General features: G+C 36.9%; 1 protein-coding gene across 18 annotated transcripts in view; it reads right to left on the bottom strand.

Moving 5' to 3' along the window:
- The window catches only part of LOC108051876 (protein alan shepard), a 137,714-nt gene that overhangs the window by 23,508 nt on the left and 89,785 nt on the right, over positions 1 to 24,421 (bottom strand). Inside the window, exon 1 of one of the 18 annotated variants that reach the window (XM_044457786.1) lies at positions 8,091 to 8,717. The exons of the other annotated variants lie outside the window; for them this stretch is intronic. The gene's annotated coding sequence lies outside the window, so the exon portion shown is untranslated. Of the gene's footprint in view, positions 1 to 8,090; positions 8,718 to 24,421 lie in introns of those variants that run through there. 18 annotated transcript variants of the gene reach the window in all.

Here is a 24,421-nt window from a genome sequence, read left to right as displayed (position 1 = left end):
TCTCCAGGTCTCCAAAGCGATTGTCTGTTGGCATAATAAATTTTAGCATTAATTGAGTGTATGATTGAGCCATGGTTTTTTGTTGTTTGTGTAGGTGGAATGGACAGCAGCAAGACACAACAACAACAACAAATTCAAGTAAATAAGATTTTAATTGAAGCTTTTAGCAGGAAATGGAATATTAATGGAAGCTGCTGGCTGATGAATTCTGCAGCCGATGCTATTGCCTCATCACCAATCCCCCCGGCCGCTTTACAGGCAAAAGTGGGGAGCATAAAAAGTATCTTTGACTCCCCCATCAATGTTGGAGCTGCAAATTGCTAATCTAAAGTCAAAGTTCATCAAGTTACCAAGTGCAATTGACATTTGCATGTTGCTGCGACAAAATGTAAAGTTAGTTAGGCCCACTGAGCCGAAAAGAGGGGGTATCATAGTTATTTTCAGGTGTAATATCACCTGATTGGGCTGGAAGTCATCTCTCATAATTGCTCCTGTCAATTTTATGTACCATACCCATTCCTGCAGAAAGTTTAAGCTTGATTGGCATCTGGTCAAAAGTAAACTGGCAGTCTCAATGAAGATTGAAGTCTCGAGAAAAGGGAAAGGGGCATAATGCGATCAAATTAGTTTGGCATGTCAATCAAATGGTAATTCAATTCAAAGTATCCGGCTCATTAAAGTGGGCGTAGTTAAACCAGTAGAGAGGGGAGCCAACTTGGCCAAAAATTTGTAATAATAAATTCTAGTAACTAGTTTACATTTTTGGAGATAAAGAGTTCGTAGGTTTTTATACAGAAACTAAAAGTTTTGTGTATTGTTTAGAAGGGGAACCACGTTGTCATCGGAAACTGTCTTTTCAGATTTCTCATATAACAACCGAAAAATCTTTCATATTTTGTTTTTTTTTTTGGGTGGTCCATGCAACTTAAGAATGTTTATAGATATGTATACGATATATGTTGGGTTATTATTACATGATATATGGCGCGTGATATTTACCAACGTTGCCACATTAGCAATGACCACTAATCACAGACAGAGAGAGAGGAGGGAAAAACGTATTTTTGCACTTGGGTAAAAAATAATTTATGTGACAACGTGCAGAAAATTCAGAGTGTGAGTGGGTGCCAAAAAGAATAAACGGGGGGTAAAGGGCAAGGGAGAATGAGCAGTAAAAGCAATTGCAAATAATAAATCAAATAAAGCTGCAGAACGTGATCGGAAGCCGCAGTTAAAGAATGGTCAAGTGGGTTTGGGACACACAGAGCGGGAAGTGCGAAGAGTAAATATGTAGGTGATTCCATATCTCCCTTTTACCTTGTCTCCCCTTATTCGCGGTGTCTGCCAATTAAACACAAGTATGCTGCATTTAAATTAAATTAAGCTTCAGGCGATGCAATGAAAAATAGCAACAAAAAGTCGGCTCTTCTCACCGTCTACCGTTTTAACTGCACAGTGAAAAACATAAAACAGTATGCAGGTGAACTTTAAAAACCCGAACCTGACACCTGCCTCATAAAAAATTCAAGTTATGAAAGACTAGGAGATACGGAAATAACTCTCAAACATTTGTTAATAGCAATCAGACTTGCTATTTAAAAATGTAAATGTAAGGGTTTTTTTTATGTTTTTAGTTTGGATCTTTTTAAATAACTTTTTTAATTGGTAATGAATAGTATACTTTTTATGTTGCTTTTGGCAAAGGCATGAATTATTTTATAGCGCAAAGAAATTCTAATTTACAAGTTACAGAAAATAGTACATCAGACCACCATGATATTACATTGAGGATCAATTTTTTCGCATGTGGAGAAGAATAGTGTTCTCCCCATTCTCTCCTTCTCTCTCCTCCCATAAATAATGAATGAATCAAGTCTCAACGAATGCGTGTGTAGCGGAAGTAACACTTAACTCAAACACGAGCACGAGTTGGTTCTAAAAGATGAATGAGGGTGATGCCCGAGGGGGGTGTAGGTCGTATTCGGGGGGGTTTTGGGAGGTAAAACACTCCACACATACACAAGGAGAAGTGTCAATCACACACACTTCCATAGAAGGACGGACAATGGCAGCCCGAAAAGTGACAAAGACAACACGTTTTGTGCAGCAAAAAGTTACAGTGGCCCCTTAAAAACCCATGGCCATCTCACTCGCACACATTCTCCGAGAATTCTCTTTCTCTATGCGGGTATTTAAATTTAATTTGCAAGCTGACAAAAAAGAAAGGAAAGCGGTTTCTTGACATCTCCCCCTTAAGTGAGTGTCTGTTCGTCTGTCTCTTTCGCTTCTCGCCCGTTTTCTTTCTCTTTCTGTGACAGACAGGAAGTGCAGAAGTGTGTGTCCCTACTTCCCTCCCCCTGAGAACCCTCTACCCAACATATGGCTTACCCATATATGGATACTAAAAGGAAAACTTAGCTGAAAGCAAGTCAAGTCAAGCACAAAACCTAATATTCTGCTGGCTGCCTCTGTCTCTTTTTCCACCACTATCCCCCTCTCCTTCGCTAAGTGGTTTTTTGGTCAGGCTACTAACGTTTTAAGGGGGTCGTCGGAATGAGGGATTTAGTGTGGTACCAAAAGGATGGCAACAGGGAGCAGAGTGACAGGCTTTGTATCTCCATTTAGTGAAAATTAGGAGGGGCAACAACATGTACTGAGGTGAAAAGCCCCCCCGACCGATTTTCAACCTAATTGAACTGTTCAATAGGGACTGGTGAAACAAAAAAACGGGGATCAAAGGATAATGAGCGGGTAAAAGAGATAGTAAGGTACTAGAGGAACCAAAATTGTATAGGCTTTATATGAATACACTTGTAGAACATAAATTTAACAATTTTGCGTTAATTACTTTAAAATGGTCAAACATAAAATTTTATTTGTTTCAATACTTCACACTACTTAAAATGCACATACAGTTTCTTTTCTTAAATCAAACATTAATTATCAAAAATATTCATGAAGTTTCGGATAAGTCAGCGTATGACAGCTGATTCTGAAAGATTAGCCTGAATATGGAAACTGATGTGTTTTAAATCAACAAATTAACTTTAAAATTATTAAATTCCCTTAGAATGCCTAGATGTCATTGCACTTGCAGTTGTTCTCCCCTATCTTGTAGAACCAGGTAAACTAGGTAGACCCACACACACACACACAATCCATTAACAATTAGCCAAATGTGAAACGGCTTTATTTCCATTATCATCAACGCTATTCCTGACCATTTTTCCCGACCAATTCAAACAGCCAGCTGACCACTCTACAAAATCAACACGAAAAGCCAGAAAACTGGAAAACCAGAGCACAGGTTGCAACTGTTAAAGGTGATTGCTGTTCTTGTTGTTGGTTTTGGCTAGCGATTAATGGAGGAAAATACACAAAATGTTTTATCACTCATACGCCACATGTGCCGACGGGAAACAGAGATAGGGCGAGTTTCAGAGCGAGACAAATGTGTCCCTCGTGCAAACAAAACGCCTACGTTAATTACACTGGCCAGCAAAAGCCGCGGAATAAACGAACTTTAACAACTAACGCAAACTGAAGCTCTAGGTCTGCGTGTGTTTGTGTTTTTGTGTGAATTGAAAATGACTCACTTCAAAAGCAAACGAAGTAAAATCGAAACACACACAAAAAAAAAGAGCAAACGAATTGACCTTTAAAAGAGAAACGACAGGAAAGCAAAAACCATAAAAAGCACCTGACAACACTTTTGTGGCCAAGACAACATCAAACCACTAAAATTCAATCATCTTTAGAAGAAGCTGTAAAATACAGCGGAAGGAAGAAGAGGAAGTCCAGAAAGAGAAAGGTAGACTGGTGAAAAAAATACAAAAATATCTGGAAACGGAACAATTTTATATCTTTGACAATGAACTATGGATTATGAGAACCATTTCATGATATAGGCAGTTAAAAAGTTATAAACGGTTAAATTATGCATTATTTAAAACCCATTAATTAAAGCTTACATTTAAATTATCAAAATTGTATGAATTTCTTTTAGAAGATACGAAATTTTAGTACGGTAGCTAATGTTTTCTTTTGTCAGTATGTGAAAACAAAAACCTTGACCCAATAATAAAATGGAATACGTTAATAAATCTGATATATTTTTTAAACAACTTATTCTATTAAAAAATTACCAACAAAAATATTTCGGCCACTTTTAAAAATGTATAATAATTTTATTTATGAAATAAATAAATAGCGATAAAAATAGTTAGTAAGAGAAACATAAATGAAATGCGTCACTTTTAAATGACTGTCATACCCAAAGCCCGAAGACAACCCAAGGAAATTTATCTCAAAAGGTTTGTGCCTATTAACATAATCCGCAACTTGAAAACCTCAGGGAAACAGGCCTCTCCCTCTCAAATTCCCACTAGGTACTCTCTATCTGATTGCACACGCCCTACTCCTATACCCCTTACCACATTCATTCCACGGCGTTGACTCACTTTTATAAAAAAGTTTCATCAGCAGTCGCGTCACTTGATCAGGCGTATATATATATTATACACGCTCTTGTTTTGTCAAACAGTTGACATAATATTTTCTGTACTTTTTTCCACAAACTGATAAGAGCAAAAATATTTTTTTTCTCTATTTTGGTTTATGGACATTTCGTGTTATCGCCAGGGGCTGACTAAACTCGATATTGTTATCGGGGGAGGAGAATACTCCGGGGGCAATTTTTTGCCACCCCCGCTCGCTTACTTTCCTCCATTTGTTGAAAATTCCTGGAATTCACCATTATTCTTTTGAAGTTTATTAGATTGGCAAAATGGTTTTTGTTTGTAGTGTAACTTACGAGTTCTGTAAAGAGGGGAACAACCAAATTTCATTTTTAAATGGTTCGAAACATTGACATTTGTTGAATTTCCGATGAAAAGGAAACTTTAAACTTGATGGTCATTCGAGACTTTTTGTGTTGGAGAAAACTAAAGAGCCTTTCATGACGCAGCAATAGCGTACATTTGATATTTTATCTAAATGGCCCTTTATTTTAATGTAAAATATTGTGTTTCAACGAAATAAAAGGGCAAGTTATAGGCAGAATGGTCACTATCATATCTAGAAGGTTGTATTACAAATTTATTTAGCAAAAGCTGTTTGCGTAAAAATAGACGACCCCAATGACATGACAATATCGGCTTGCCTGGTGATGCTGATTCAGAAAATATATAATTTTTAGGGTCCGAAATGTCTACTTCACTGAGATGCAATTTTATGACTAAAAAAACTAGCTACATTTTGTTGTCTTTGTTGGTTGATATATATATATATATTTGTGTTTTATACCTATCCTGGTTTTGTTTTGTGTATTATTTATACATTTCTAATGCGTTTTGTATACATTATTTGTTCATTTTTTACGCTTGTCGCCCGTGTATTTTTTATTACATTTTCTTTTGTGTTATCCTGTTATTATTGGTGAGTTTTATTTCGATGGATTTGCATTTTTGAGCACGTACAAAAGTTCGCACCAATGCTCTCCCACACAAGTAATACCCAAATAAAAACGCTTAGCAACCCCCGCGAAATAAAAAGTGGAAAATGTAGCAACTTGGCTAACAAATTGTTCTGTCCGTTACTGCTCCTTTTTCCTTTGGGCCGGGAAGTCAACACCGCACGATAAAGGCAAAGCAAAGCGAATACAAGTGTAGATCGGGGGTGGATAAAGCAGGGGGTGGGTGCAGAAAATGGGTGGGCAAAAGGGAATATGTAAATCCTGAAATTGCCAACAAACCATAAAAAATGCTGCGGCCAAAAAGACATAAAACAGATGAGCCAGGCAAAAGCAGAAGAAAACCCCAAAAATGCTAAAAAGATGAAGATGAGCAGGCTGCAAAATTACACTGAAAGATATATAAATAGAATTAAAACTTTTACTATTTTTCTTCAAGTTATAAAAATGGTGTAAATAATGAAATTCCAAAATGGATATAGCACTAAAAATAAATTTGATTGGCGCTTTGATTTATTTTTCATTACTAATAATTATTCAAAGCATAGAAGAGTAACCTTTAAGAAATTTAAGCTTACAAAGTAATATAACATGTAGAGCTTAAATAATTTAATTGTTCTATTAAAGCTTTTAAGAAAGTTTTATTTAGAAATTTCAAGAAATACAGTTTGATATTACTCAAATCATTTTATGATTTATCCCAGTGTGAAGCTGAGTGGGTGGTTGGGTCAAAAGAGTGGATGCTTCAGCTGTTTAAGGACATGTGCCGAGGTGAGAGTTCACAGTTCTCCGCTCACGTTCAGCATCTTTGCTTTTTTATTCCCTCTTCTTATTTCGCTGTCTTTCCTTATTTTTTTTACAACTTTTACTTTGTTACAGAAATAAAACAAAGAACAAAGTGAGGTTTTGGGGGCGGTGGGGTGCCAAAATAATCCCCTAAGGCCCTGGGCCAGGTTAACGATGTTGTCTGCTCGCCTTGTTTTTGGGGCGTGGGCTGGGGAGAGAAAAAAGGATACCGAGAGAAGGAGGGTGCAATGACTGCAACTTGTTCGCAGAGAAAGTTCCTTGAAGCTGTTAAGAAATTTCATTGTTGCCCATTTTTGAGGGTTGTTTTTATGTCTCACTTTTGCCTCCTTTTATTCTCTTCTTTCTTTTTGGCGAGACAAAGGACAAAAGCAGCAAACGAGAAGAGGACACAAGGAAAGAGTGCACAAACAAAAGCCACCAAAAAACGCCGAAAATAAAGTTGCCCTCTTTATCGCACAACCAAACACTACTACTATTGCAAACACCCCAAAATAAAGGCTTAACCTTGGACTTTACAAGCTCAACCGGCACTTCGACCTTAAGGCGTGGCAAACGGGGGAGAAAGGGGCTGCCAAAAGGGAGAGGGGCTAGTCGGCAGACTTAATCAGTCGTTGCCTCGTTGCTTTTATATCAGACAGTATTCTCTGAATGGGACAAAATATAACTGAAAATTATTTTGGTTTATTTAAAATTTCCCAATTTATGGACATTCTTGTTCGTTCATTCTTGGTTTAAAATTTTGTTTTGTAAAGTTATTTGAACAAAGCCGCAGAAAGACACTGATAAAAAATGTTATATGAATTTTTGTACTCAAAATTAAATTTTTTCTGTGCATAAGTGAAGTTGGGAGAACGATCGCATACACAATCGTGCATGGCACTACCAGCTGCTCATACACACACAAATACTCAAAGCAATGGCTGGCTAATTCAAAGGCAGCTCTTCTTTATTCGATAAGCACTAATAAATGTCACAGAAGAAAGATAAAATTCAAATGCTTTTAATAAATATCTGTTCAATTTATGTTCCATGTTTTTTTAAAATTAATCCCAAAACAAAATGACGTTTAATTTTTTTAGGAACGGATAATACTTTAACAACTACTAAATTCAAACTGTTCAAATTTTGTTTAAGAAAAATGTTATACAAATATTTGTGAGCCAGCTGATAATTTTATAATTGGACAATTTAAAAATAGATTAAAAGCATCGTAATAAAGTTCAATTAGTTTTAGTGACAATAGAGATTAACCATAGAGATTAAAAGAATCTGACTGTATTATCACTCAATTAGTTTAAAAAAAATTAAATCAGTAATGTTAGAAAGGGAAAAAACAACCAGTTCCCTATCGAGCAATTTTTTTCCCAGTAATTAAAAGAGCCAGAATGAAAAATAAACAAGAAGAAAAATTCGTGGAATTCATACGGGTAATTCCCCAATGGAAAGCGAAATCAGCTGATTTTTTAGTTCTCTTCCTCTCTTTTGTTTGCTGAACTTTATCTTGACGTTTGGCATTTGTCACTTAATTTGCTTTTTTTATGACATTTTGTGCCAAAAAAGTGGCTAACCTTTAATCGCTGGCGAAAAATTCTACAAAAATCTCGACACACTCTCACACACACGACGATCTCATTTAATTATACACGCCACAAAGAGAGAGAAATTTATTTAAAATGTTCGAACAAACAAAACAGACATTGAACTTTATGCCAAACTTTCAGAGCGTGTGTGGGCGAATCATTTTTTTGTTATTAATTCGAAATTGTGTCTAATTTAATAATATTTTGCCAGGGGGCAATTTTGTTTTATTTACTTTTTTCTGTCGGCTTCTTTGCTGCTTTTTTCTGCTTCTTCCTCTTCTTCTTCTTTAGCCTCTTCTTTACTCTTTTCTAGGCACACGCACACTGGGACACCGGCAAAAACACACGCGCACACACACTGGCGTGTTTACAAACTTTTGCGACGTTTTCAAGTGCGACGCTGGCAGCGACGTAGACAGCGCAGTTGACGTTGGCTTTAACTATTTTGTTCTCCGCTTCCTCTCGCTGTTCGTTGGCTTTTTTTGCCAACGCTTTAATAACTTTCTATTGCTATTTTTATATATTTTTTATGCACACGCACTCACACGTACGCACGCTCTCTTTCCGCTTATAATTTAATATTTTTGCTATAATTTATATTTTTGTTGTTTCCTTTTGTTCGTCAGCTTTAAGCTTACGCACACACAAACAAACACTTGGCGACACACACACACGCAAAACGAACGATGCAAAAGAGACGGTGTAACTACAGTTATGGTTCTTGTTGTTGCGAGAGCAGCTGATCTCAAAAATTGGGAGGAAGTTAGTTGGGAGGAGAGAGTTAGCCAAATTCTCTTGTTACTGGACAAACTTCGCGCTCAGCGAACTAACCGCGACAAAAATTAAAATCAAACTGTGAAGCGAGCTGAAAGCGGAATTCAAACAACGCGCCGTCAACGTTGGCAGCGACGGCGGCAGCGCTGCAGAGGCCATGCGCAGAGAGCGAGAGAGAGAGAGCGCCTAATGAATGAATGAACGAGCGGGAATGCGGGAAGAGAAGAGCGAAGAGAGCGGCAGTTGCAAATAGTTGTAGGAAAGCGCCGGCAAACGGAACTTCTCTCTATCTCTCTTTCCCACCCACACCCTTAACCTACCGGAAAAAGAAATTTCGTATGCGGCGGGGGTGTATTTTTCCCCAAAGGGGAGAGTGTGCAAATGGCTGCAGGGAAAGAGAGAGAAAGAACTGACGTCAACGTCTGAGTCAGTGCTGTCTCTGCCGACGCCGACGTCGATGCCTCTGTCGACATCGCAAAGCGCCACCACCCAAAAAAAAGGCGAGAAGAAGCAGAACAAACACACAAAAAATTCGCACTGTGGAGCAGATATTGAGCTTATGGCAAAAAAATACTTCATTCATCATTTGATAGACGCGTTTCGCTCTCTTACTCGATTTGCCAATTTTGGTATCTCTGTTTTACCTTCTTTTACGCTCAACTACTTTGTTTGCACCAAAAATAGGAGCTATGTGTATATGTACAGTGATTACTCCAAAATTGCGAGTAATGGGAACGTTTCAAAACAAGATACTATTATATTAAACATTTCCCATATTTTTTATTTTAGCAAAATGCCACTAACTTTAGTCCATAATTTTTTAATTTGGAGTAATGGACGTTTTGTAAAAATTAAATGATTGCTTGAGGTTTCAAAATCTATTTAATCTTGAATATATTAAATATCTTCAATATTGTTAACTGTAATTTTAAGCAGTTAAAGTTAAGTTTGTGACCTCTAGAATAAGTTATATATAAAATATTGAGCGCTGAATTCTTTGATATCATTTTAAGTTGACATTTTTTTAAAATGAAAGCTTTAAGCATTTCCAATTTACCGATTATCCACTGTACATATGTATAAGTAGTTTTTAACAAGTGTTTTTTTTTTGCTTTTCGGCACCGTGTGAAACAAATTTGAGTGTTGAGGCTGTCTGCCATCCACTGTCTTCTATTAGCCCGCTCCGAATTTTCAAACACCCCTCAAAAGTCACCAGCTGATGAGCTGGACGTCCATTTCTGTCGCCTTCTCATCTTTTTTGGCGGCTTTTGGACCCATTTTTGTTTTGTTTACCGCTCGTAAAAATAAATAATAAACCGGGAAAATACGAACGATGAGAGAAAAACTATTAAATTGGCACCAAGCACCATGAAAAAATATAATCATAGCCACCTGTCTGCCTTGAATCATTTTCCACAATTTATTATATAGCCACAACTTTGAAGTGTTTCTAAAAGATAAACAATAGTGGTTAGAATGAGTGTTTTGAGTTGAAGGAATCCCCCTTGTTCATTTTAAACTTTTGGCTAACCCACTTTTTGTAATATTGAGAAATTAACATTGTTTTTCGCTCACTCACAAAGTTTAGAGAAACCTGTTTATAGGTGGATGTTCATACTGGAAATGCCCATAACTCACGGCGAATACATCTTTGACTTTTGAGAATGCTTCTACTGATTGATTGACAATTACTTAACTGATAAAATTGAAGAAAACAAGGGGGGAAATTCCCATTGAGGTAATTACCATTACCTCCATTATGTTCTAAGAAAAGTATACATTTTTCTATATTTATCATTTTTATGTTTTATAAAATCTTAGTAATGTGTTTACTTAAATTTTTTTTTTTAATATGAAAAAAATAATATAAATATTTTGTTCAATGAACTAGATGTTATGAGGTACAATTAATGATACACAATAAATTCTTGAACATAGGAAAGTTCGAGTTAAGTATTTACCAATAATTTTATAAACGTTATTTCCTATTTATTTATGGTATCACATTGCTTATATAAAACACATCAAATCGTCAACTCAAGCAAAGTCTTGGGTAAAGATATGCAGAAATACCATTGAGACAAAAGAAACGAGTTCAAGAAAGCGATTTCAATGGAGAATAGCAATTTTATAGCTTATGTACATTTTTTCCGCCTTAAGAAAGGGCGATCTGGAAGGGGAGTGCGAGAAAGAGAGAGGGCAAATATCAGCTGATAAAAAGCAAAATGCGTTGGCAAAAAAGAAAATCTTGTATGTGGGTTAAGAGGAAAGGGTGGATGAAGGGGAAGGGAAAAATGAGGGTACAACCATGATAATAGCAAAACAAACGAAACAGAGAGAGAAACAATATTAAAGAGCGAGAGGGCGAAAGCCGGGGGGAATTTTCAATTGAAAACGAACGTGTATAAATGCGCCCATATGGAAAACGCACACATACGCCCATGTGTGTGGGGAAAATTGCGACTTTGCCTGCCTTTTTATCGGCTTGCGGCATCTCCCCTCTTTCTCCTCTTTTCCTCCAGCATTTTCATGCTGGTCTACGTCTCGCAGTCGGCGTCAACGTCAATGCTTAAGAAGAAAAAAAAGCGGGGTGTGAATGCGGCAAAAAAAATACACACACATGGGATAGGTACCCACAGACTAGGGCACGATAATAGATAAGGTTTTCATAAAATAAAATACGCATACCACATGATAAATCCGGGTATTTTTGACATGGTTTTACTGACAGGAATCTAGATTACACCCTTAGTTCGATATGTTAATATTTTTCTTGTCTTATTTTGTCAATAAAATTGTAAACTTATATTAAAAAAACTGTCAGTTTTATTTGCGTACTAGGAATAAGTTTAGCTGTCATCTTAGCAGCTGCATATAAATTTGAATTTTTTATCACGTCATCACGTATTTACATCCCTTACGCATAACAAATTTTAAGCTTAAGTCTTAGCTATTTCAATAAAATGTTGTGAACTTTTGACTCTTTGTTAAAAAGGTTTTTAGATAAGTACGCCCACAAAAAAAATAATAATGAAGAAATGGTTACAATTATCAGAACTATTGTGTTGCCGACAACTGTTTATATTAAAAACATTATCAGCGGCGACGCGATTACAGTAATAGCAGCGACGCCGGCAGAGACATCCTCCCTCTATCTCTGTCTCTCTCTCTATCCCTCTCGCCAGTGACGCAGGCATCATCTTCTGTTGCTGCTTCTTCTTCTTTTTCTTCTAATAGCATTTACTGTTTGTTCAACTGTTATGCGAGTTGGAATCCCAGTTGTTGTTTTTCGTTGATGTTGGACTGTTGCTCGTGTGTTTCTAGTTTTCCTTCCTTTCCAACTTTTACTCCCATCCTTCATCTCCCATTTACCCTCTCCGATTCCCATTCCTATTGCTATAATCTTACATCTTGTATCGCATCTTGTTTGATTATACACTGATAGAAATAAATAGATCAATTATTAAGCATAAAATTTCTCAGGAACCAATAAGTTGTATACCAAATAATATAATGGAGGAACTATATTGTTGCATGGTCAACATGCAAAAAAAAATATTTAATCCTTCTGTATTATTGAAAATTTGAAGTTAATAAAAGATTTAGCAGCGTAAAACTTCGCTGAATGGTATATACATACATAAATATATTTCCTTAACACAACTTTTAAAGTGTCTTTCTTAAAGTGTGCATTTTTGTTCGCCTCATTTCATTTATTTTCATTTACATTAGTTTGCAGGTCGTCAAGAAATTAAATGCTCATTACTTGGTCTTTTTTTTGCTCCCTTTCTTTTTGGTTTATTTATTATTCGTTCGTTTTTCCTATCAGTCCAACTACTTTTGGGCCCTCTTCTCAATGTCTCCCTTTCACTCCCCATTTTCAGTTCCTGTTGGCGACGTCGAAAGCTACGCTGGCAGCGGCGTTTGCAGCATCAACGACTCATCAATTTGCCACATTTCTGTCGCTGACTGAGCGATTGACCATCCAAAACTGTCTAAACACTAAGCCACAAAGTCCTCACATGCCCAAACCAACCCTGCACACCTCCTCTCCACTAAATACCCATCACACCAACCAGCAACAAACATTAGACACCTATGTTAATGGTGGTTAAAATAATGGTACATCACAACAGGAAATTAACAAGTTTAAATTAACAAGTTATGATAAAAGTATATTTTGTACGATACGCATTAGTATCTTTTGTCTGAAACACAACATACAAATGTACGAAATTATTGTTATACGCCTCTTTAATCTGTTCACCCGCACCTCTAATTTTTTTCAAAAACCCACATAAATACGAACATTAGTTTGTATGCAGTTGGGATAAAAATACAGGTGCAGCGAATTTATGTATATTATATATAGATTGGAAAACATCAGATTAGTTTTACCACTCCCATAATATCCCGTCACCATAGCCAAAATTCGATTTTTATACCCTTGCAGAGGGTATTATAATTTTGGTCAAAAGTGTGCAACGCAGTGAAGGAGACATCTCCGACCCTATAAAGTATATATATTCTTGATCAGGATCACCTCCTGAGTTGATATAGCCATGTCCGTCTGTCCGTCTGTCCGTCTGTCCGTCTGTCCGTCTGTCCGTCTGTCCGTCTGTCCGTCTGTCTGTCCGTCTGTCTGTTTCTACGCGAACTAGTCTCTCAGTTTTAAAGATATCGAATTGAAACTTTGCACACACCCTTCTTTCCTTTGCACGCAGTATATAAGTCGGAACGGCCGGGATCGGCCGACTATATCCTATAGCTGCCATATAACTGATTGATCGGAAATGCCATAACTCTGCTGTTTGTTAAGTTAGGAAGTTGGAATTTTATATGGGTTTTATATTTGGCCAATCAATCCGACCTACCAAATTTCATAAAGATCGGCCGACTATATCCTATAGCTGCCATATAACTGATTGATCGGAAATGCCAAAACTCTGCTGTTTGTTAAGTTAGGAAGTTGGAATTTTATATGGGTTTTATATTTGGCCAATCAATCCGACCTACCAAATTTCATAAAGATCGGCCGACTATATCCTATAGCTGCCATATAACTGATTGATCGGAAATGCCATAACTCTGCTGTTTGTTAAGTTAGGAAGTTGGAATTTTATATGGGTTTTATATTTGGCCAATCAATCCGACCTAACAAAATTTAAAAAAAATGGGCCGACTATATCCTATAGCTGCCATATAACTGATTGATCGGAAATGCCATAACTTTCGTGTTAGTGAAGTTAGGAAGTTGGGATTTTCTATGGGTGTTATATTTGGCCTATCAATCCGAACTACCAAATTTCATAAGGATCGGCCGACTATATCCTATAGCTGCCATATAACTGAACGATTGGAAATGCCATAACTTTGGTGTTTTTAAAGTTAGGAAGTTGGGATTTTTTATGAGTATTAAGATTGCATCATATGAATAATTTTGGAAAATATAATTTACAGAATATTCTGCAAGGGTATATCAACTTCGGCTCCGCCCGAAGTTAGCTTTTCTTTCTTGTTTAGAATAAAATAGGTGTACCCCTACATAATAGTGATCGACTTGTTTAGGTAACCGATGTGTGTAAATCAAATGAGTAAATAGCTGACATAAAATGTTCCCAATTTTCTGAACTGATAAAAATAGTTAGGCCATGACTAGTAACTTGACCTCAACCGTATTCGGCAAAAACTTTTTTTGCATGTCGCCTGTCAATCGTTGGCAATTGTTGTTGTCAACGCCGCAGCAGCAGCGCCAAAATTATCGCAGCAGGAAATAAACATAAATGTGTATCCAAATAAATAAGTAAACATGTGCGAAAAAAGGGAGTTGGTGTTTGGGTATCAAGGATGGGAAGAGACCGTGTGTAGGCTGGTGGAAGTTCCAGATAAAAGCTTTAACGTTAATGACCAAGCTCGTATTTATGGAGCAATATTTATCAGCTCACACTCTTTTTATTTCCCATAAAATGTGGTGTTGTATGAGTACTGTGGGGCAGATAGAATAGTTTATAAATAAAATAAATAATTGGGATTTTTAGAACACTTGGGCAATTACATCATATTCCAAAAAAAAATATTTGAAATAGAGTGTATAATAAAATCGGTTAAAGGACCGCTTGAGGATACCCCTTATTCATAAAGCTTTCACAGAATATATTTTGGCTAAAAAACATAAAATTTGTTATTAGTGGATTTTAAAAAAATTTAGTCTGAATTGAAACCAACCCTGCTGATTTATGTTTTAAATAACAGGGCAATATGTTTACCTTATCAGTTCTGATCAGCTAAAAATAAAACCCAATGTTATGGTTCCAGGGAAAAGGTTATATTTGGCACAGCAAAATATTATATTATTTTCTCCATATGACAACAATATTTTACCAATGCAACTAGTTTGTTATTTTGTGGGCGTTTCTTATCGATTATGGATTTTTATTTGCGTTTGGTTTATTTTTGGGAAATACGAGATAAGAGTGAACTTTAGATAAGCACATCGAGGGTAAACAGATTTACCGCAATTAAGGGGAAATTATAGAGCAAATTGTAGGCGTTGAAGATGAGATAAAAAAGAAAAGGGTTGGCGGCGGAATTCATTAAAACGTAAATTTCAGCTTGGATTTTCTTGGCGTTGACTTTGTGAACTTTGAATTTGCCAGGGCAATCCTGCGGTAAGACTTGGCCATTAAGCAGGCTATCCGAAGGGCTTTTCCAGCCGGCTTTTCTCAAAGAATCTGCCCCCTTTCCGACAACCCTCCCCTTCACCACTCACACAAGCACTAAGCCACCTTAAGATGGAGCCGAGCAGGAATGTATCCATCATAATCTCATTATCCCAATTCTAGGCGAAAATTTTCCAGCACAAAAAATGGGGAGGAACTCTTGGCAAGTCATGGAAAAATATGCAAAAGCTGAAAATTCCGTATAGCTGAGATGGAAGGAGCGGCGTACTCCTTAGTTTTAAAGCAGAGTTTCCACAAATTCCTTTTTATAATCCCTCTTAAAATCTCCTTATGACTACGCCACAGAATGTCAGAAGGGAGAGTCTGCTAGTGATGTTCAAGTGTAAAATGTGAATAAAATACCTGAATTTCCAAGAATTAGGACAAATTGCACTAAGTGCACCCGCTGCTGGTGTTAAAAAAGTGGCTTAAATCCACTGAAATGTAACAGGGGTGAAACGGATGCATTAAAGTTTGCCAGTGTGGTTAGCCAATTCAAGGTTATGCCAGATATGAAAATTAGTTTAGCTTTGCAGTGACAGCAGAAGATTTATAAGGAGAAGTTTAAAGATCGAAAAAAGCGAGCTAAGCTTAAACTTTGTAAGCTTAAGGAAAAGCGTATTCGTTTTTCAATAATGAAGAATACATTTTTTTCGAGATTTCATAAAAACCACTTATGAATATAAAACTTTAAGAAAATCACCAAACATATAACCTTTAGTACTGAATAACGATAACGAAAACAAGGGAATTGTTTATCAGCTGCACATGTGTGTGTGTAATATCCTGTAGCGTATATATGCGTTGCGAGTGTGTGGACGTGTTGTCCATTTTAATGACAAACATAACCATGAAAACATGAACATTAATGGACATCCATCCATAATGGACATTAACTGGTGCTGGGGTGTGAGGGGCCAACAATTGGTTGACATTTGAAGTCATGTCTCGGACTAAATTAGACAGTTGCCCCCCAAAAACCCCACACTTATTTCCCACCCCACCCATAAATTGTATGTAATCGGTAATATATAATTTCTATGTATGAGCAAAATTGGGCAACTGAGCCGAGGATTTGTCCGAGTCTGGAACTGTGGGCATGCATAAAATTGATATCTTAATGGTTGAAATGGGTGTTCCAACGAGAGCATTCAATGTTCAGGTTAATTTGGTGCGTGCTCAACCCACCGTTAAGGGAGTTATCTTTTGGGGGATGGGTAGCTAACTGCAGATGAACCCAAATGGAGTGAGAACAGTTGATGGACGGAAGTCAATGCAATATGCTCCAAAATATAGAACGCATAATGTAAGATATATGGGGCTCAGTCCCTAAATTGCATTAATGCTTGTTTTATTGATATGTATGAATAATATAGAAAGATCACAAAAAAAAGTTCTGTAATTAACACAGTCTCTAAATTAGTTGAATTTGTAATTTCGAAAACGAATCCAACTTATTTAATAAAGAAGAAATGATAAATTTAAAAATGATTTTAAATCGATGGCAACAGCAAAGAAAACGTTTCTATCTATCCTCACATGATATTAAAATCCGCTCTAACTAATTCAATCGAGAAAAGCTTTTATCTACCTAAACGCAACATACAGAAAAAGTGGAAAAAATTTCTAGAAAAGACATTAAATCGAGCTCACATCGACTTCAAAGCTCATTAAAACGATTCTCCGCCAGACGGAAAGGGAGAGAACGAGAGTAAGAGAATGAGAAGGGGCAACCCCCAAAAGAATCATAAATCATTGCTGAAATTTTCATAAATTTAATGAACATTAAGTGTGCCCCAGAGCGAGTGGGGAGTTGAATAAATGGGTGGGGACAATCGTTACATGACTTTCACTGGACACAAGGACTTCGAAGGAGGAAAAGAGAGGCCAGGAAGAATCCGAAACGGCAGTCATCAGTCAAGCGTAATTCAATGTAAACCGATATACCCATACACACACCCACTTCTCGTATGAGATTTTCTAGTACATCGAAAAAAATTGATATTTGTCTCCGTGATGATCAATGTCTATGATTTGGATAATTTTCAACAAGAATATGACCCAAAATATTTTGATATACAAATTTATTTATAAGTATTGAAAATTCTGTATATCTTATCGATTTCACATTTCTTATCGGAGAGGAACAGCTCCTAAAGAACCGAAGAATATACACAATATTAATAATTCAAATTTTGAATAAAATTTTCATAAAATAATTGGAAAGTAAAACTTTGTTCCAATTTCGATCATTTACTGTCATGAAAAGGGCGTAACATTTATATACATTTTTATATTTAACCACAATTATGGAATGACATTCCTATAATTTTTTTGTGTGTAGGGTCACCGATACCGGGTGTGCCAGTGTGTGTAATTTGAGGCGGTGTGTGGGTGTCGCAAGGGTAGGGGATGGTAAAAAGCGCGATAGAGGAGGACTGTTATGGAGCCCAGTTTCGGTTGACAGCAAATCTGAATTTGATCACAGAGCAAACATTAAAAGCGCAACAGAAGCAGCAGCGGGAACGGGAAAAAGTGATTTATGAACATCCGCTGGGTGACCGAAAGACCCGCTACTGGACACCCCCTACATGTGCCACATAACGCCATTGATGCCACACCACCCCCTCTGGATATATATTACCCACCCACGTGACTCCGCTAATGCCTTTCTTCGTGGGCTTCTCCCACACATTTCCATTTCTAAACCACTTTGCGCAGGTCGTTTTACAAAAAAAACTGAATTTTGCTCAGCTTAAATTTCACTACAATTAATGAAATAAAACATGAGACAATTTCTTTGGGAAGCTTTTTAAAAAAACTAAAGGTTTAAGTAAGCATAGCAAAAAACTTAATACACCTCATTGAATCTTAAATTCCCAGGGAGTTCTTCATTTTAAGCTGAACGATGTTCCTTAATTTCAAAATAGACTTTTTTATAAAAACAAGGCCGACAACATTTTAGCACAAAAACTCAAATAACAAGCCCATTTAAATTTCAACGAGCATCATCGAACTCACAAGTTAGACAATTTTATAGAACAAGGGAACTCTTTCCACCAATAAAAGCATTGCTATTTCAAAGCTCCAACACAAACCTTTTAAATGAAAATACCAATAAAATAAGGCATTTTAAACGGAGTGGGACTGCTTGTGTGTGGGCTGCTGTCTTTTAAAATTATTGACATTATTCGTTGTACCGCCTGTTGTTCCAACTTTTCTAATTTCTAAACAAGCCTCAGAGCAACAAAGCCGTCGACAAGGAACAAAAAACTTTATCAACGCGTAAATTGGCCATGTCCATGAGGGAAAAGGGGGTGTTGGGCTTAATAGCAGGGGCTTTGGCCTTTTGACTAACGGGAATGCCACTTAACGTATCCCACAGTATCAGCTGCCTTTCGCCCACATTTCGCCCTTCTTTTCCACCTACCACGCCGTCACTTGGCTTTCATCTTGCTGGCCGGGTGGGTTTTCCACCCGCGTATCTCTCGTCCTGCCATTTTTCGAGCTTTACTCCTCTTTTCCTTGCCAATTTTTTGCTGCCTTTTTCGGGTTAAACTCTCGACAGGCGACATTTTTTTCCTTCGACTTGTTAAAAGTGTCAATTTTCGCTTTACCATCATGTGAGGGAAAGGGGGAGGCGGTCTGGGTGGAAAACTGGTGGGTGGTGGGGCGTAAACTGTTTGTTTATGCTCACATGTCGTGGAAGGAGGTTCTGGGACATGTCGCGGCTTATTGTGTTACACAGGAGCTGCTCCTGCTCCTGCTCCTGCTCTTTCTCGGGGTCCTTCCACTGATCCTGCCAGCCCCTTCATCTCCTGCTGACAGCCTCCACCAAATTGCCAATTAAAATGTGCGACAAGTGGGTGGGAAACAGCGGGCGGAAGCATTTTCCTCCGCTCGTTTTCTATTTTTTTTTGTGTTAGTTAACTTTGAGCCGATTATAGCCGTGTGGCAGCGTGGCCTAAGTGCAGGGCAAACAAAGTGATTTGAGCTTTGTCTACCCCCCTACCGCCTCTTTTTTTTAGGGGCGGGACTTCATTTTTTGGCTTTGCAAAAGGAGGAGCGAAAGAGTAGGAGTATACCCACTATAGTTAAGGGATACAAATCCTCGTTGAATAATTAAACAGCAAATTGCAGCAGGACAAAAGGGAACAAGTGGCGGAGGCCTATCCCCAACGGGGTTCTTTAAACTCCAACTTACCTCTTTCTTAGCTTCTTTTTTTTTTGTTGTTTACCTCATAAAAATTCTTTTGAAACTTACCTGCAAAAAACAGAGAGAGAGAAAAATAAGTAAAAGGCTAGCCGATGAGTGATAACAATTGGTTGGAAACAAAGGGATCAATTTAAAGGGTTCTGACAATATTATCACTGAAATCCCAAGAGTTTTAAGTCTTTTCAACACACCCAAATCAAAAAAGCTCTATGTGTTAAGTTTTGGCCAAGTTTTGAAATGGAATTGCTGCTTTTTTTTAGCTGGCCAACCCTTGTTAACCAACAAATTATTGGTTAAATCTCGTGCGATTTCAATGAAACTTTTTTTGTTTAGCTGCATTGTAAGTTTGCCAAATAATAAACAACAAACAGTAAGATTGTAGCTATTTAATAATGTTAAAAAATCATAAGACTTTTAAAAATGTTATTAAACAAGGATGTTATTTTGAAAGGGCTAAGCAAATATACATTTTTAAACTAAAATATATATGAATGTATTGAAAATAAATGCAATGTTATGTTTGTTAGTCCAAATAGTCAAAATATGTATACAGGTCAAAGAATATTGATTTTTTTACATATTTGTTGGGAGCGAATAACAATTTATTTCAACTTGTTTACCCAATTTTCTTACATGAATATATACACCCTTCAATATCCACCAATTTATTCCGATCACTTCCAATCCATCCATCTATTGATAACAATCTTTTTGACTTTGCCCCGACATAATTGGCATCTCTCAAGATTTGCTGTTCGATTCATTTATAACCCTCCCCCGCCCCTTGCAAATATCCAACAATTTGTCAAAAAAAAAATCAAATCCCCCACAAACCCTCTGCCTGCAAAATCTCAAAAACAAAAGCCACAAACAAAACCATTTCGATGTGGGGAAAACAACTTGCTCCAATTTGGTAGCAAAAAAAGAGCAAGAAACGTGTAAAATTCGTTGAAGTTCTCCACTCCTCAGATAGAAATGCAAATATTGATGGATAGGCTGTGCCACTGGCAGCAGCAGGCCACAAATTCATAGACAGAGATTGATGATTGATAGTGTCACACATAAATATTAACAATTCATGGCGCACACAAGATGCCACAAAAAAAAAAGAAGCAAAACAGAAAGCCCAAAAACTTTGTCAAAGCCTAGGAAAAGAAGAGGAGCAAACAAGAGCACAGCAAAATAAACGAATCCCACGCAAAAGTCATGGAATATTAATGAATCCTAACAACTCGGAAACTTTTACGGTCAACGTGTTGAGAAGACCCCTTGAAAAATGCAACACAGCTGTGGCAAGAGCGGAGATTTCAACCTTAAATTCTGTGCGGTTGCATAAATGAAATCACTGCGACAATAGACGAAGGAGAAGTTGCGAACTGGAGGTGTTGTTGGAGGTGCTGTCCATTGAACACTCCCCAGGAGAAAAAAAAACGCATCGTTGCATGCAATTCAGGGACTAAAAAGTGGAAGCAGTTTTGCCAGAAGTAAAGTTACAATGGCTTTTGTAACACTTCTCTAATTTTATTAAAAATTCCATTTCCTTTTTCACAGTACTTTTATTTGTTTTATACCCATTTGAGGCTTTCCACAACCCGATTCCGAGTGACTCATAAAAGGTTTTCAGTTAAAATAAATTCTCCATATACAGAATATCTATAAAGTTGAAAAATATATTTCTATAATTATTTAACATTTTTATCGCAATAAATGTCTGAAAGATAATTCCCTAATGATACGATTTAAATGCTTTTATGAATCAGAGCATTATTCTCATATTTCAATATTTCTGATGACTCAGAACATGTTATTATTTTTGTGATAATAAAAATGACGACAATATAAAATTTGTTGAGAGTGAATAATTAAACAAAAAAAATTCTTGAGAAATTTGTGATATACTTCTATTTCTCCATTCAGAAATGGTTTCTAATCAATGTTTGTTGTATGGAGCTTTAGATCGTTAATGTAACTTAGTATTTAGGATTATTCCAAAAGTCTTATCTGAAGTTATTAATTTGTCTATCTATAAGCTAAATTAAAAACCTATTTTGAAACCTTGTCTTGAACTAAGTATTAAATGGCATACAATCTTTAATTTTCCCAGCAAAATTCTTGGTTCCTGATATTTGTCACCTTTTTTTTGGGATTATTGTCTGTTTCTTTTTCATTTGCATTTCAGTCACGTTTGACATTCATATTTGTTTGGGAATTATGTTTTGTTGCACACCCAAGGCAAATGATTTTGGGGCAGAGGGGGAGGAATTCCGGGAAGGATTGCGTGTGCCATGGGTATTACCATTGTTGCTGCCGTTGTCGTTGCAGTTTCTCGTTTAACTTTGTTGACACTTCGTTTGATGAAGTGCGCTCTGTGCCCCGCTGCCAATTCTCCCAGCAACCCAGCAACGCCCAACCACCCACTGCCCCTGGTTTTCCCAGCTTTTCCCCTTTGGCCCCCGGAACTGGCATAATTGAATATGTCTTCATTTCACGTTTCTTGAGTTTTCCTCGACTATTTTCCGTCTGCGTTCAGCTTGTTTTGAATTTCCCGAGCTGCGAAGAGAGAAAAGCTGCCATCGATTGGGGAATTGAGAAAATTGAAAACGAGACGCATGATTGAAGAGTGGGTGGGGCTCAAGTATAAACGCGTTTGGCAGCTGATTGTGAACTATAATGATAATTGAAGTGGAATGAAAAATATGGCTGAGGGGTTGGAGCGGGTTAAAGGACATCAACGGCAGACACCATGTCTTGAGAAATATGAAAATTTTCACACCCAAATGAAAGATGTCGTTGGTAAAAGGAGTGAGAAGAAATTGCAAATGAAATTGATGGAAATTGATATGGGACGGAGAAATAAAAAAACTACAAATGGCTAAGAAAAAACATTGAAGGCTTGAAAAACAAAAGACTCTAAGGTTAAATAGGGATAGTTCAGTTTTAAAGGTTATTTCGCCATTATACGAAATGGGAATAAAATATAGGAGTTATTTCATTTGTCTTCAGGTTCATTTGACAACAGGTTCAGCCAAAGGGTTTTTCAAAAATTCAGCTCTAAAAATGTATGGAGTCCTTAACCACAAGCCTTAACATTATATTTAACTTATCACCTTCTTTTATTTAACTTTTTATAAGGAACTTTTCCCCATTCTTCTGTATAAAAATACATTCTCAACCACTTACCACGATAACCAAAAAAAAGAAGAAAACAATAAAATCCTAGACATTAAACTTCAATTTGGCCTGGAACACTGAAAATGTTACAAACACAACAAGAACGGAGGTCCTGCGGCCATGAAGAAGAATAGAGCGGAAGCAATGGTTGAAATTGAAGAGGAAGCAGCACAGGAAGAACTTGCATTTTATGCATTAATTCAAAAATCGTGTTCAGTTGAGAGAGCAAACCGCAGTAAGCTCTTTTACGGCACTCCCATTTCTCCGTTCCCTCCAAAATTCTCCTTCCAGAGCTCCCCGAAAACCCGCAAGTTACATGGGGGAACCACCGAAAAAGTTGGCAACTCTGCCTGGGGTTGCCTCACATGTGCTGTTGTTTTTGTATGTGAGTGAAAACGCAACCAAAAAGGATCTAAACTGCTTTAGCCCTCTGCCCCCTTTGTCTCCAAATTTTTTATTTCTTTACCTCTAGGCTGTTTTTACACCTGGCGCAAAACTTGAAGAACTTTCAGAACTTCTACTTAAACTTTAAGTTAAAGAGTTTAAAAAAAAATGTTAAAAAAATTACCAGAGTACTGTGGCAAAGTATGAAGAATGAGTAAGAAGTAGTAAGTTGAATAAAGAAGAGAATACGAATAAAAAGGGTGAACAAAAAGTTTATCCAAAGCACGCAACTTGAATATTATGTGCAAAAATATTTGCGACGAATTAAAAAGTAAAAGAAGAAGAGGAGTCCAAAAAAGGACAACTATAGGAGGTGCCCAAAGTGTAGAAAAAGAGGAGCACAGGATATAGCAACTTTGAGGGCTGTGAAGGAAGAGTGAGATAGAAGAAGAGCGCACATTCCAGCACGTATGCCAAGCAATTATCCTACAGGAATTTCTTAATTTTCCCGTTAGGTTTTCATACCAGGAAGGCAAAGAAAAACTAGAAGCTGAAGAAGAACAAGCAGTAGCGGAAATAAGAGGAAGCGCCTCAGACTAGGCAAATTATATTCTTAGAAAAACTCAAACTTAAAAAAAGTTGGTAGACATCAACAAAGCACGCAAACTTATTAGAAGAAATATGGATAGAAACCAAAAGATGTTTTAAGAAACAAAAAAAAAACAATTTAAGATATGAAAGGCAAAGAGAAAGGACTTTTAACTCCGCCTTTAGTTAATGTTTTGAAACAGTAACTAAAGAAAATAAGGATTTAATATTTTCTAAGCCCGGCAGACTATTTATGTTTTTTATAAACATTTTTTTTAAAGATCCTTGAGTCGGGTATTTAAATTTTAGGAAAACATTTTTTGGAGCTATTTTTAAGATGTGGTCTTTACGTTCTCGATCTGGGTTGAAAGACTGTAAATTATAGGATCATATATGTAATAAACGTAGTAATTAAGAACTTATATTTTTTTAAAGGCTAAAGATTTTATATTATTTGTTTTCATAAATATTTTCATTTGAAAAATAATAATAATTACTTTTAAAGTAGAATAGTTTTCAGAAAACTGTACGCCCAAATAAAAGGTACCAAAATATGTTTTGGCAACAAAGCTAATGTCAAAAAAAAACGAGGAACTCCCGAATGAGGCGGGGAAAGGACATGTAGCCCAGAAGGAGGAGGAGTTGCCCAGGAGTCCAGAAGTGACAGACAGAGGGCACAGGACTCCGCGACGTGTCAGCAGCTTTTTTGCCA

The sequence above is a fragment of the Drosophila rhopaloa genome, unplaced genomic scaffold (genome assembly GCF_018152115.1).
Source record: "Drosophila rhopaloa isolate 14029-0021.01 unplaced genomic scaffold, ASM1815211v1 contig_163, whole genome shotgun sequence".
Classification (NCBI taxonomy): Eukaryota; Metazoa; Arthropoda; class Insecta; order Diptera; family Drosophilidae; genus Drosophila; species Drosophila rhopaloa.
This window is presented reverse-complemented; position numbering and strand designations above follow the sequence as displayed.